The sequence below is a fragment of the Phytophthora infestans genome, genomic scaffold, assembly GCF_000142945.1.
Source record: "Phytophthora infestans T30-4 supercont1.91 genomic scaffold, whole genome shotgun sequence".
In the NCBI taxonomy this organism is placed as follows: domain Eukaryota; phylum Oomycota; class Peronosporomycetes; order Peronosporales; family Peronosporaceae; genus Phytophthora; species Phytophthora infestans.
In genome coordinates this window covers 162,677-173,219 of record NW_003303668.1, presented here as the reverse complement: position 1 = coordinate 173,219, position 10,543 = coordinate 162,677, and positions in this window count along the sequence as shown.

Genomic DNA, 10,543 nt, shown 5'->3' with positions numbered 1-10,543 from the left:
CGATCTGAGTCCGCCGGCCTCTTTTTATTATCTTGCGAGGTGTTGGTTAAGTCGTAAAAATCTGATATTACAGATCTGGAACCGGTGTCCCCACTAGAGGTCCGTCCGGTTCCAGATATGTATCATCAGATTTTTACGACTTAATCTCACTAGTCGTCTCATAGGCTAGATCCTGCCATTCTCGATAATGGCGGAAACCCATGAGACATTCCCGGATATCTTCGTATGCCGTCCGCGGCTAGTCAGCGACCGATCTCCTCATAGTGATCTAGCAATAACCTTCGATCACTGATACTCGAGAACTAAAGATATCTGGATCGGCCTGGCCCTTGGGCCATAGTAGGTACCTCGGGTGACCGAAACCTGCTCCCGACCCGTCCATTGCAGTCGTTCAGATAGCTCCCATACCACGCCAGGCTCGATCCAGGTTGTCTGATCGGCACTGACGGCCCTCATCTTGGCCCCGTACAGGGGGTCGTCGTCCACTGAGCTGGATCCGCATTTCATCGGGGAAGCCCATAGTGCTGTCGACCAAATCCAGCCTCACCCCGGCCGGTAATAAAATGTCCATACTGTGGTTAAGCCTTTTCTCAGAAATGAGAGATGGGATCTGACGAGGAGTCAATATCACGGATTAGTGACGGCACCCGGTGGATAGAGTGGATATGGACTGGTCGAAGTAGACCCGTATTACATGAAGTGGATCTGATCGATGTGAAGTGGATCGAATGTCGAGACTATCACTATGAATCGCTAGATGACGTAGGTGACAAGGGACGGTACCGTTGATTGGCAATCCAAGTATGAAGAACCTGGATCCATATCCGATATGGGTTGACTGTGTGGATCTGGAATAAGAGATAACACATAATTGATCTGGTGGTAACGGTGGCTAAGCGCATGGGTTGATGACAGTACAACGGAGATCCATCAAGTGAATACTCGGATCCACCCTCGCCCGATCACATCAAAAGGGATATGGGATCCACCGTGTGTAGGTGGATCCAGTGAGGGGAGGGCTGTGAGCACCATCTGAAGGGATATCTGGTATTAACAACAAATGAGAAGACAATACGTTCGGCTAGATCTCCCAGATCTCATTCCCCCGAATCCGGATCCGACCGATTGAGGATTTTCACACAGAGTGCCTAGGATCTATGGTGAAGGAGTGGTGGATCCAATGGATCTCGAACTTCCGTGAAGCGATGGAGACTGCTGACACTCGTAATGTGGTGTTGCATGATTAAAGGACTCGGATCAGCAAAGTGTGTACGCATCTGATAAGGTGGACTAGAGTTGCTTGGATCCAGGACAGTGTATCCATAATATGGCGACATCACAGTGATTACGCCATGAATCCGGTGGGTCTGATGCTGACATAGCTGGGGCGATGGACCAAGGGGAGAAAAAGAAGGCGGCTGAGCCTGGGAAGGTGTTTAGCAGATAAGAGACATAGATGATTGAATACCAGGCAGGTATAGGTTTAACTATGAATCAGACATCGATTTGCACAGTATCACGCAAAGTGCCTTCCTGTCCTCAAGAATCGGAACTACATTGGCTGTACGAGCCCGGTGAAGATTGGAAATTGTGAAACTAGTGTCGGTAGTGATAACCGGATAGTATATTGGTCAGATCCTACCACAGAGTGAGCTTTCCTTTACTCGTGCAGATCTGAAAGGCTAAACCGGATTTACTACGGCCGGGTATACCTAAGAAGCTCTCAACTCTCCAGTTCCGCTATAGGAAGCGGCAAGTACGACGCAAAGAACCGCAAAGGCTAGGGAACATATCCGCAAGGCAACCCTACGACCAGATCCCAAATCTAGGCCCTGGACCCACCAAAGCTCGAATCTTTGCTTGGGAGACAGAAACAACTACGGACGCAGAGTGAAGATATTACCACTACTGCTTCAGCCCATTCCCACGTCTCGCCAAGACACTCAAGCTTCACCACTGGAACCCTTCGGAAGTTACCGAGAGAGCAAGATCCCGCCCTATCGCACGGGTACACAAGATGAGGAAAGCTCGGCAGATCACGGATCATCGGGGGACCCCCTCCGTTAGTCGGTGAATCCAGCAATCTCGCAGCTTTTGCTGACCCCGCTACACCACAATGGCGTGCGTGCCCGGGTCGTTTGGTGACTCGGGATTTCAATGTGAGTCCCAAGAAGATGCTCAAGTGAAGATTGAGCCAGGGGAAGAGGCCTCGTCGGAGGTCAGAGCGACGAAGACGCTGCTGAATGAAGCAAGGTCCGCGGATCGATGGGATCTTGGGAGGAGCTCTGTCGACGGAAGAGAGGTGGATCCGGATCCAGATCTAGAAGCGAAACCTCTCTATCCTCCCCGGGTCCCCTCGGGGATGTGGTGCTGGAATTCCCACTTGAACGCTAGCTACAAATGTAGTTAGAAGTTCCCACAACAATACGTCTACTAGTATAGTAAACGATCGTTCGGGCGGACCTGAAGACCCAGTTCTGCCCTTGCACCGGGATAGACTGGACCTTGTAAACTAGTTATATAGGCCAACCAGTAAGAAAAGGAACCCGCTACTAGCACGAGCAAAGCTAGTAGGTGTTTTGAATCCTCGTGGTTCCAACAGCGGAAGGGAACCAGGCACGGGTAAGCCCTTTACGAGATCAACGAGTGTTCAACACTCGGTTGGAAGAATAAAAGGGATGAAATACAAGCACTCCCAGTCGTGCAAATAGGCAACAATAAGCCGTCACGTAATACCTCCCGATAGTAATCGGCCAATACACAACGTCGCTTGGACTTGCCGGGTGAACCCTCGCTACAGAGCTTAGAGTTCACCGACAGGCATAACACACTCAAACAAGCTTGACCTGACGCTTACCTTGAAGCCGGACGTCGCTCTGTGTGCTTGAGTGGAAATTCTGTTCTGTATTTATGTTTACCCTTTCGGGTCTATTCCTAATAAGAAGTCCTAATCAAGTATAGAAATATCAAGTTAGCAATGATCGGTTATGGATCTTCTTGCACGCCAAGCGTCGTCTGCACCGTCGCATGAGTATCTTTAACGGCCCGCGCCCTGTCCTAGACGGTGAACGTGTCTTCCGAGGGTCGCTGAATTATCCGCGAGCTCATCCCAACCGCCACCGAGGGTTCGTACCGTACATGGTCCGCTGAATTCGAATCGGGCCAGTCCATTATTAATAATAAGGACAGCCTGGATTCAGTGACATATGGACTGTATCCAATATCCGTTGAGAGTTCGGAAGTGACGCCGTCGAGTCCTTTGCACCTGGACATCACATGACCGAGGGTTCGTCGCTTGAACATCTTGGGCGGTGTCACGTCTTTGGCGACGGTGATAATCCGCAACTACGGAGAAATCACTACACCACAACTGCTCCTGTCGCAATGGAAGCCATGGTACTGGTGCCCGTTGTGACATTTCTTCATTCTCCAATTCACCATCCAGTCACCGTATGTCCAAGCGTTTGAACCGAGCCGTGTCCGACGTGTTTCAGCGTCTCAATCCTCGCCAACGTCGCGAACGTGAACAGCTGAAGGTACGTCAGCTCACCCTTCTCTTGAATCATCGGCGCCTTGCTCATTACCATGCATTACTCGTCTTGTTTCTTAGGAGGGCCAGACCGAGGGCTCGAACGCCTCTCAGTCTGCTGCACTTCCTCCGACAGCAGCGTCATCAGCCGGTCCTCCGGCGCTTCCTGCCCCGGACTTTTCACCCTCTGCGGTAGCTCCTGCAGCACTCCCTGTCGCTGCTGAATCCGCGGAGATGACTCCTGCTGCTCCTCCTGCGTCTGTTGGTGGTACTCCACCACTCACCGAGGATTCGCTGCGCGCCATGCTGGCTGAAAGTACGGAGGCATCGGTCGATCACATGATGACCTCGATAATGCCGTACTTGACTGCTCTGGGTCGTCACCAAGTGCAGCTCAGCGTTGCGCCTCCTCTTCACGTCGATGTCCACGCTCAACGTCGCCTCGAGACTGCTATTGGTTTTGATGATGCCCTCGCTGCTGTCCAACCTCTTTCTGACGCGCTGTTGGCATTACCCGAACGGGTTGCCAACTTGGAGCGTCAGTTGCGGTTTGCGCAGTCCGAGGCTGCTGCCGCCGTACGTTCGGTGGCACCCGAAATCATGGCTCGTGAGAACGCGGAGGCGTTCCTCAAGGCTGCCAACGCCGAGATCGAAGCCCTTCACCAGAACGTCACGATTCTCCTAAGAACGACGCCATGCTCGCCAGTGTTCAAGCCACCGTGGAGCGACACGCAGAAGACTTGAATCGTCTGTACTGCGAGCTCCAAGCTCGGGGCGTTTTCATCACCACGTTGCACAAGAAGCTGGCTCGTGAACGCGAGGTGTACAAGTCTTCAATTGGAGCGAATACCGAGCAGCCTCGGAAGCTTCATCTCCTTTTGGTCAAGCTTGCCCAGGGCAAGTTAGTTGACAACGACACGCTCAAGGTCCTCGAGAACCAGCAAGACCGTAACACACGTCTCCTCCAAGTGAATCGCACCCTCCGTGCACACGTGAGTCTGGCCGGGATGGATTTCAAGGTACTTCGTCTGGCAGTTGATGGTACGTTCCTAATGTTGCTCTTTCCACCGTGTGCTCAGCAACTAACGTCCGTTCACAATCCTTCGTGATAGGTCTGATTGCGGGTGAGTTGGACCTGGACGCCCTGGACTTAGATCAAGAGACGTTGGTCGCTTTGCAACGCATACAGTCTGCTGCCGCGTCTTCGGACGATCCTCAAGCACTCCCTGTAGCTTTGGCCAAGGCCGCTCACCAAGTGGCTCATGGGAAGTCCCACAAGCGCCTTCGACCAGGTGGCGAGGATTTAGACGACGAACCGAACGACTCTGACGAAGACAAGGCCAGTACTTCGATGGCAGCTGCTGGTCTCGGTGATGCGCCGCCTGCCGACACTTCAACTCCCAAGTCGGCTCGTAGGCCGCTATTCGGTCCGAAGGCGTGAAGCAAGCGGTCCAGAAGAAGCGCAAGAAGACTCGTCCTCGCGCTCCCGCCAAGTCGCCCCGACGTCATATGAAGACTCGGTCCAAGTCTGTACCATCTTCTCCAAGTTCATGGTCGCCACCTCCTACACCAGCGTCTTCTTCAACTCCCGCCGTGGTCGACCTCAGCGGCGACCAGAGTGACCACGACGATGTTCCCGGTCTTCCTGACGCGCCTTCACCCCCGCCTCAGGGTCCTCCCGATGTGGCCAAGTCCATAGCTTCAACGATTTCTCCTTCTCCAGCCGACATACGTGCCGCTGAAGAAGCTCTGCGTGAGGCCGAGCAATTTCGACTCATGTTCGGATCAAGTGATGAAGGTGATGAGTCGGACCCCACTGTCCCACAAGGCAAGTCTGCTTCGGCGTCAGTTGCGACGGCCAAGACGGTTGAAGCCTCGGGAGTAGTTTCTACAGCAGGGCCTGCCCCTGTTAAAACTGCTCCACCAGCCTCCGTGTCTTCAAAGCCGGCTCCGATTGTTCCGACAGCTGTCGTACCAAGCGTATCTTCGCCCGACGTTTCCATGGATATTGATGACGATGGAAATGCTGATGACGATCGTGGAGATGACATAAATGACAATGAACCTTCGGTGGGTGATTCTCCTGATGCCCCCAGTGGTGGCGGTGATGTTCCGCCACCTACCGATCATTCAAGTACACTCGATGACGAAGATGTCGATAATTCCGACGGCAACTGGAGCAATTTTGGCCCAGCTCGGCCTCTGACTCCACCTCGGCCAAATCCTTCGCCGATGGTTACTTCTCCAATCATAGTCGGCGGTCCGCCTCCTTCGTCACCGGCAAGTCACCAAGCACCACCATCCGCACCTCCTATTCCGGTGTCTCCTCGTCCGTCTTCTTGGACTCTCGATGCTGGACCTGGACGCACTATCACGGCCACCTACACTTCGGTGCCGCGTCGTGGTGGTGCACCGTCGGTTGAGCCGTTGCCTCACCGAGTGTTGCCTGGTGCTCGCCCTACGGTGCCGGCTTCGTCCACCTTGCCACCGTGGGTTCTTTCGTACTTGGACATGGTGTTTACTGACGCAGGTGCCAAGAAGTGTTTCGAGCGACTCGTAAGCATGACCCTCCCCGAACCAACTGGTGAGGTGACCGTCCGTACGACGTTGGAGGGTCTCCAAGCGTACTTTGACTATTCGCATCCTGATCATCCGTACCAGCAACTTCGGAAGCTTTGCCCTCTTCAAGCGTGTCTCTTCGACACCGTCGGTTTCAATCCAAGCGTCCCCATCTCGAAGCGTGCTCCGATTGAGACTCGTCTTAAGATGATCTGGGCGAGCCTTCGGGGTGACGGCGGTAAGCAAGGTGACTTCGGGTTCGCATTGTGGGAGTGTCTCCACTGGCTTCTGTTGGCTGGTATTGAGCGAGGTCTCGTTGAAGAAGCTAAAAAGGTTGGCCACGACAAGGAGCGCTTAAAGGAACTGTGAGCTCTGTTGAAGAAGTTCTTCAGTGAGCGCGACCGTCGTGCCGATCGTCTTCGTAACAAGTACCGTGAACAGTACATGGCGTGCAGTCGTGACTTGGTTTTCTCTGGTACCTCCGGCGCGCCGTTCATTCGTCCTGAACTGCTTTTGGAGCCGTCAAAGCCATGGTACCCAATCAAGAACTTGCCGTTTGCACCTCGGACGCCCGACTGGCTTTCCGAAGTTCCGGCTCTCGATGATCGACAACCCTGACGTACTGGATGGATGAATGCGCCGCATCAGCACCCTTACAGCACCACGTACTTCCCGTGCCAGTGTAATCCGAAGCTCTTCAATCCTCGTGGTACGCATTTCGTGAATGTGTACCGAAGCGGGCTCGTTGACCCGTCTCTCGATTCAACCGAACTTATTCCGACCTGGCGTTCGTTGTTTGACTCGCCACCGGTTACTCCACGTCCCGCTCTGGCTACTGTTCCTGTTGAAGCTGGAGCCGAGGTTTCGCAGAGTCCAACTGCATCTCCAGCTGCCGAGGCTCAGGCTCCTGATAAAGGAGAAGGAGAGTGGTGACTCAACTTCGTTGGCACCCTTGGCCACCGCTTCCCGGCAATTGGAGTCACTTTGAATCCTAGCTGCAGGTTCCACGACGCTCTCGAACATCTTAGCTAACTGTTGAGGGGTCCAGCGAGGTTTCGTTTTCAGTGGTCGCTCCCCAGTCGCATTCATGTTTTCTTATTCTTAATCCACTTTCACAGCGTAATCATGTTCATGTCGTTCTTCAAATGCATATACAATTTGTTGTTGCAGTAACGTTTTTCGTCTGTTACCACAGGCTGCATCGCCCTGTGGACAGTCCACACGTGATCTAGTCACGCTAGTCTTCGTCCGCCACTTGCGCCATCTGCAGCCGATTCTCGCTCTGCTTGGCTCGCAAATAGTCGTACAGTAGACCTCCATATGATAAGTTGGATGCTGGTTCCCAAGTTGGGTCTTTGTAGCCCACTCACTTGACTTTGAACTCACGTACAGCACGCTCCGTGATCGTCGAAAGGGGTGTTCATATTCACCGGCAATTTGATCTGGCTCCCAGCTGTCCTCAGGCAACCGTTCCTCATCGAAGTCGAGTCTTGCTTCATTAGTCATGTCTAGTACCAACCGAGTGTTCGGTCGACTGTTGAATTCGCTGACAGCCTTGAGTCTTGACGCATGCACCACTGGGTAGAAGCGATACCCACTTCGATCTGGCAGTTCCAGCTCGTACACAAACTCTTCCACCTTGCGCTTGATCCGAAATGGTCCATGCCACCGATGAGCTAATTTCTTCGCCAAGCCCGGTTTGACGCGTTCCATGTACAGCCACGCCCCGCTTCCAATCTCAAAAAGAGATCTCGGTGGGGCTCTTGCAGGATTTTCTATCTCTTCCAAAGCTTCTGGAGGGTCCGCCGAGTCTTCGTTTCCACTTGGTTGAGGTACAGCAGCTTTTTCCAGTCGACTCAGAGCATCATTATGCTTTTTAGCCCTTCGCTCCTTTTCTACAGCCTGATAATCCTTGGCCATAGTGAGGGCGACCTCATGTTGTCGATTGATCTCACGCCGCCACGCCAGTGCGTCAGACTGCTTGCCGAGTCCTCGTTTGAGTGATGACGACATTGCCCGCAACGTCGACTGCGCATCCCAACCATGAACGAGGTAGAACGGTGTTTCCTTCCTTGTAGTGTCCTGAGAAGTATTAATAGCGAACACCAGCTTCTCTGCGATTTCGTCCCAATCTTGCTGTAGAGGGTCGTCCGAGTACACCCGTACGGAGCTCATCACCGACTTCACCGAGCATTCCTGCCGTCCATTAGCCTGTGGCCGATAGCTCAAAGTCACCCGTGATCTTGACTGCATCATCAAATGCTTGGAACACTTCGCTCATGAAGCGTGGGTCGCGGTCATGCCGTATTTATGATGGGGCTCCGAACCGTCGGTACACACATTCTTCGAACACTTGGGCAACACTCAGTGCAGTCGTATCCGACATAGCCTTGGTAATAACGAATCCCGTAAACGAGCACTGAAATAGGAGCAACGCCGTGTTGCCCCTGCGAGATTTTGGTAGTGGGATCACAAAATCCATCGAGACGATCTGGAAAGGTCGTTCGGCTAGTACGTTGCCAGGTGAGTATCCACGAAGCTGCGGACGGCTTTTACTCGAGCTGAATCTGGACATGACTTCACATGCTTCTCCACGTCAGCGTACAAGCCGATCCAATAATAATCGGACTTAACGCGATGGAACGTTCTCACCACACCTTAATGTCCTCCTTCCAGCGAGTCGTGACAGCTCTGTAAGACCTCTTGAATCATCGTTGTCGGTACCACAAGCCGCAGCTTTGTCTCTTCTTGCCAACCGTGGTCATACCGACGATTCAATCCAAGATAGTGAAGCACGCCGTCTTCTGATAACACGAACCGGTCAGTGTACTTCCAGGCATCTCGAGCTTCTTTGTAACTCAGCTCTTTTGCTTGGCCCTGAAGCACCTTCTTGATGTTAAACCACTTCTGCTCCTCGTCTTGTGCCACCATTATCCGTCTGCGTCGTTCCCGCTGTATCGATACCGGGTCAACATCTTCCGCATCGGGCAATGCCGCTGGTACAGTCTTGTGAGGATGGTCTGCCAAATCTTCGCCGATTGAATCTTCGGTGGACGTCTCTTGTCGTTCTTCATGCTGTTCTTGAGCTTTTGAGACCTCCTCCGAGTGTTCATCTGAAAACCTGACGCATCTCTTGGCTTTCGTCTGTCGCCGAGTCATCACTGCCATATTACCATAATCACACTGTGGTGAGCTGTAATCAACCACGAAATTTTCGAAAGTTTTCCACTTTGTAGACTCGCTGCCTGACAGTACATGTACTTGACGCTCTGCTCCTCGTGACGAAACATCTACCGAATCTTCATCCGGCTCGTAAATCATTTGCTGGATGCGATTCAGCGACGCCGATTCCGACTTGCGAGTTTCAGCCAAGATTACCCGACTGACCTTCGATTCCAGCGCTTCAGTGGCTAACGAATCCGCGGCCGCGTTGTATTCTCGTACAACGTGAAGATATTTAACTGATCGAAGCTTGGTCGCGAGTTCCTTGTGAGTATTCAGCAGCGCTAACAAAGTTTTATTCCTGCATGCAATCACCCCTAGTGATTGTTGAATCGCGAGCCTTGGGTCACCGACGATGACTAAATCCTCGGCACCGTGCGCAATAGCAGCCTTGACACCGTTTATCATTCCTGTGTACTCTGCCTCATTCACCGTGGTGGCCGAGAGGTAAGCGTTTGCAGCAATCACTACCTTCCACTCAGGAAGGCTCCACAGCACCCATGAACAACTCCCGTAGCCACCGTACTTCTCTGTCTTCGCTGATCCGTCAAAAGACATGACGAATCCGCTGTAATTACGGGGAAGCCTGGCGTACAGCAACGCGGGGTCCATTCGAACCGTCGGGGAACCCTTGTTTGGAGGTGCCACCGGCGCGAGCGAGTCTTCCAGGTCAACGAAGCTTGTGATGCTTGACTGCAGTAGCTGCGCAAAGGCGACATCGTTCTCCTTCACGCGCTGCACCTTCAAATGCCACTGCGAAAGCAGTACGGCGAGCTGGACCGCGCGTCCGAAGAGAGACTTCGACTTGTGCACCCACTCTAGCGTCGAGAATCGTGTATAGACATGTAGCGTCTTTCCTGCCAGCTGGACTTAACAGATCTTCAACAGCAGAAGTAACGCCAAAACTTCCTTCTCGGCAGGATGGTAGTTCATCTCGGCTTCCTTGAGCACACGACCGAGGAACCGTACGGGGTGTAACTTGCCTTCATGCTCTTGCATTAGCGTAGTGCTCAACGCCCATTCATTCGCAAAGAGCATGACGTGAACTGTTTTCGACCGATCGAAGTGCTTGAGGATGGGTGAATGTGAAACACTCGCCTTCCATTTTTCGAAGGATCGACGTGCCACAGAAAGGCCACCTTCAACAACAAAGTCTTCATCCTTAAGCTGGTACAGCGCCGCACCGTAGACCGCGAAGTCTTGAATGAAGCGGCTGTAGTAATTAACCACTCC